This window comes from Phalangium opilio, unplaced genomic scaffold (genome assembly GCF_054372755.1).
Source record: "Phalangium opilio isolate 3A_F unplaced genomic scaffold, DU_Popi_V2 ptg000063l_1, whole genome shotgun sequence".
NCBI lineage: Eukaryota > Metazoa > Arthropoda > Arachnida > Opiliones > Phalangiidae > Phalangium > Phalangium opilio.
The window spans coordinates 5,551,341-5,556,121 of record NW_028324180.1 but is presented as its reverse complement, the minus strand read 5'-3'; the positions used below and the strand labels follow the sequence as shown (position 1 = coordinate 5,556,121).

General features: G+C 41.3%; 1 long non-coding RNA gene across 1 annotated transcript; it reads right to left on the bottom strand.

The window, feature by feature from the left end:
- Positions 1–3,085: 3,085 nt before the first annotated feature.
- Positions 3,086–4,572, bottom strand: LOC149662826 (uncharacterized). The gene is made up of 2 exons (XR_016368670.1): positions 3,898–4,572; positions 3,086–3,831 (listed from the first exon to the last, which is right to left on the bottom strand). It is a non-coding gene; the product is annotated as an uncharacterized LOC149662826 (long non-coding RNA).
- Between the last annotated feature and the right edge of the window lie 209 nt (positions 4,573–4,781).

Sequence of the window (4,781 nt, the reverse complement as noted above, 5' to 3'; positions counted from 1 at the left end):
CAGTAATGTGCTATAGTTGGTAGCTCGAAGAATGTTAGCAACGTGTCATAGTGGTATTCAAGGTTCCGAAAGAAATTGTAGTAGCTATACTGCACAAATTTTCTTTGTACACCCTCTATCTTATCACGAAGATATTGGGCACAACTCCCCCAAGCAACCCAGCCAAACACAAGACGGGAGCGAACCAGGCTCAAGTACAGCATCCGAAAGTGCCTGAAGGAATGTAATTTTCGAGTGAGTTTGAGTGACACCGCAAGGGTGCGTCGGCAACGATTAACAACATCGTGGACATGATCGTGGAACAGCAGACGGCTGTCGAAAATTGTCCCTAGGTCCTTCATAACACTTTGTTTCTTAATTCGAAGCGAATTAATGGTGTACGCTGAGCGAAAAGCCCTACCGATTTTTCTCGTAAAGCTAACGTGGACTGATTTGGCGGGGTTGATTGGAAGGTTGTTAAGGGAACACCAGGAAGCTAGCGAGTTAAGATCCTCTTGCAATAAAGCAACATCCCTCTGGGCTTCTATTATCTTGCAAATCTTATTGTCGTCTGCGAATTGGAGAATATTAGAGTGGTGTATGTTGTATTGAAGGTCATAGACATAAATATTAAAAAGCAGGGGTCCTAATGACGAGCCCTGCGGCACTCCGCATTGCACAGGATAAGTAACTCGAGTGACTTTGCCATTGCACTTGAGGACATTTACACGAGAGCGTAAGTAATCTTCTAGCCATCCAATCATATCACCATTGATGCCTAGTTTCCGGAGTTTTCTAACTAAAGTGCCGTGGGAGACCCGATCGAATGCTTTCGCCAGATCAAGGTAAATCACGTCCACCTGTCCCCGAGTGACCACCTTAGGGGCAACCAAGTCCATGAAGGATACAAGATTGGTATCGACACTCTTCCCAGGCGTGAAACCATGCTGGCAGGCATTGGGAAAAGAGCTGAACCAACGCTGCAATCTTTCATGCACAAGCATATCAAAGATCTTGGCCAAGACACACAAGAGAGAAATTGGACGATAGTTCTTTTGTTCGGTAGAAGTGCCTGATTTGTAGATAGGGACCACCACAGCAGTTTTCCAGAGGGTGGGAAAGCAATGGGTGTTCAAAGAGAGATTAAATATATGTTCTAGAAGGGGCACTATAATATCCGCGCACCCTTTCAGAATGAAGGCGGGGATGCCATCAACCCCCGTAGAAAATTTGGACGGTAGGCGCTTAATTGCCAGGAAGATATCTGATTGCTGTATTTGACCATTTGTGAAGTTGATAGGCTCTATTTCCGGAAAAATGAAAGCTGGCGTTGCCTCTAGGGACAGTGGTGTCCACAGAGACCCCAGCAAAGTGTGTGGCAAACGTGGAAGCCAATTTCTCGGGGTCACTCGTAAGTTTACCGTTAAGTTTTAGGGAAATAGTATTGTGTCCCTCCTTAAGATTACCATTGACATAATTCCAAAACTTTTTCGGGTGATTTAAAGCTTCCTGACAGATAGATTCAGCATGCAGTCTAACATCCCTAGCCGTCAAGCGCCTCACCAGAGCCCTAGATTTTCTAAACTCAATTGCATCACTCAGCTCTCCAGTGCGCTTCTGTTTCCTAAAGTGATATTTTTTCCTAATTATGGCACGTTTAAGGTCGGCTGAGTACCAGGGCGGGAACTTTGGGCAGGCTGGACGGACTCTCTTTGGAATGGAATGATCCATCGCGTCAACAGTGTTTTTGGTCAGATAATCCACACATTCATTTACATTACTCGATTGGAAGAACCCCGTCCAATCAGTATCTCTCAGTGTGGTATACAATAGATGGTAGTCACCCTTACGGAAGTTATATACGGGGTCCCAAGGATAAATTATTATTATTATTATTTTGAGAGTATGGGAGATGTACCTCCACGACACCCCTTCCCTCCTTGCATACCACTTCATTAAAGTACATGTTGTGCATGACTTGTATGGTGTTAACCATTTCCTTGAAGGTGAAATTTAACTCGGACGCTTGGCCACGAGTAAATTAAAATGGCTTTCGTCTACGTACTACCGTTGCTAAATAAATGTGATAAAAATTATCAAGGATTAAATTAAATAAGAATTTACGAAGGATCTTAAGTTTTGATAAGTGTATTCAAAGTTCTCCAACTTTCGTTGTCTTTATTGTATTATGTTTGTCATATTTATAACAAAATTAAAAGGTGTTAATTGAAAGAATGAAGTTTTCCAAGCGAACGACGAGCGTTGAATTTCTGTTTTGTTATTTTTCTTAATTCCCATCTTCTATAGTAACACGCTAACAACTTTCGAAATTCTGGGGTACCTTCTTCGGGCCCTATTATGGGGACCGATATCCATGGAGTTAATGGATAGCCACTACCTTCTACAAATTTAAAAATAATAAATAAATCAAAAAACAATTATTAAAAATTGGGCTTTGTGACTTCAAACAATCCTAACTCGAAATTGAAAAAAAAAGAACAGTCACACCTCCCCTTATAATTAAATTGGTTAAATTAATTTGGTCAATAAAATCCGCTTGCAATGAATATATTGGTTGGCAAATACTACCTCCCTTTCATTACTAGTAATTTTGTGGAGTCATGTAGTCTAGAGGATAAACGACAAATTTATATGGAATCATGCACTTTGTGAAGAAAGCATGAAACTTTGCACAATGATAAATAAGGGTATTCCCAATTAATTCGAGTTTAGAGCCCACCTCTAACTCATCCGTGACATTTGTGACAAGCTTTCAAAAGTCCCCATAATGACATATATATTTGAAATCTGAAATTTATGAAATTCCCCAAACTTCGATGCAGAGCGAAAGCCACTTCGCCGGGACTGGCTAGAGGCATTTACATAGGGGCCGTCTCTAAAGCGAAAACATACGCAATTTATGCAGCCTTAACGGATAGATATAATATTTTCTTAAAGCAATTGAATTATTTAAAATATCGAGAATGTACAAAATTTTGATTTTTAATACTTAAAAGAGACAAATTTCAATGCATTTAAAGTAGCCCTCTTTCAATATTTTTCTTTTTCAATTATTTATTTTTTTTTAATTCTTTTTCACATCCGCCACATTTACAAAGTGCGGTGCAAGGTAAATTTGCTTTGACGCATTTGCACTTGCCATGACAACCTTTTAGGCACCCACATTTTATCATTTCGCGACAAGCTTCTGCGGCTGGTGGAATTGTCAACCATGTTGGTTGCCATTCTATGGTATTATCTGGTTGAACCAGTTTGGTCCACCCAAAGTTAGACGGGTCCGGTAGATCCGGCTGTTTTTCCAATGTCTGCCCCAAATGTGCCCACCCTGAAAAGCCACTCGAAGCACGTGTTGTAGCAACGCGTCTGCCGAAGGTGGTATGTTTTCAATGTCACGATTTTTTTTGTGTGAATAAGGTTTTTCTTGCTTGGTTGACTTTTTCGTCAGAACTACACCGATCACACGATAGTATCATAAATCTCCCTATAGTTGGGAAAATTTCTTTAACGGCCGTTATAGAAGGCCTTCTAGATATGGCTTGTAAAGCGGGAGTTAGTTCTTTAAATACATTCCAAGTTGACCACGCGGTTTTCTTTCCTTTTCCGTTAAAATGTGAGGTGGTATCACATCCTGTGAGAGCGTGGATGGCATCGCCTCGATTTTGTCTTTTCCTATTTTGTAAGCGTAACGTGTTGCGTCTATGTAACGAACGCCAGTAATATGTGCCAGTGAGACGCTTAGAACCAAGACATCAGTATCCACGGTTCTAATCAAAATGGATCTATGTCCTTACTTCACGCCGTCCAAAACATGAAGGAGCATCCTCGTATCTGCTACCTCGTGAAAACAAGGAGAAATGTCTCCGAAATTGCCTTCAACAAAGCAAATTACGTTTTCACCATTTGTGACGAATATGGCTCCTGGAAACTGAGACGCGACAACCTTTTGACTTAAAAATGCAAACAATTCCTTCTTGTTTTCTTCGTGCCTTAGAAATTCTGGCCAATTGCGTGGCAAATCTTTTCTACCTTCAACCCTAACTCTCAATCCCTTACCACGCTCCCCTTTAAGGCTGCCATTCAGGTACACGTCAAAGACGACATCTACACGGCGAACGGAACCGATGAACTGGGAACGTATGTATTTTTAAAGTATAGTTGCGTAATCAGAGAACGTTTTAGCGTTGCCTGGTTTGATGATATAGACAATCACAGCACCATGGAGTACGATCAAATCAGATTCGAATGTTGTAGTGATATCGTCGTCGTCTGTCAACATATCTTCTTAGCAATGCGTTAGGTCAGACTTGGTACCGAAGCGTATGACACCATTATCCGACAATGAAGGTGGGCAAGGTTGGTTTTCGTGTCGAAAAAAATCTTCTAGATCGCCCATACGGCCATAGTCTTGAAAATAAATTTCGATCATTCTTCATGGCCGCTATTTGAAGTTGGTTTTTGGAAACCGCGTGGTCAACTTGGAATGTATTTAATGAACCAACTCCCGCTTTACAAGCCATATCTAGAAGGCCTTCTATAACGGCCGTTAAAAAACTTTTCCCAACTATAGGGAGATTTGTGATACTAACGTATGATCGGTGTAGTTCTGACGAAAAAGTCAACCAAGCAAGAAAAACCTTATTCACACAAAAAAATCGTGATATTGAAAACATACCACCTTCGGCAGACGCGTTGCTACAACACGTGCTTCGAGTGGCTTTTCAGGGTGGGCACATTTGGGGCAGACATTGGAAAAACAGCCGGATCTACCGGACCCGTCTAAC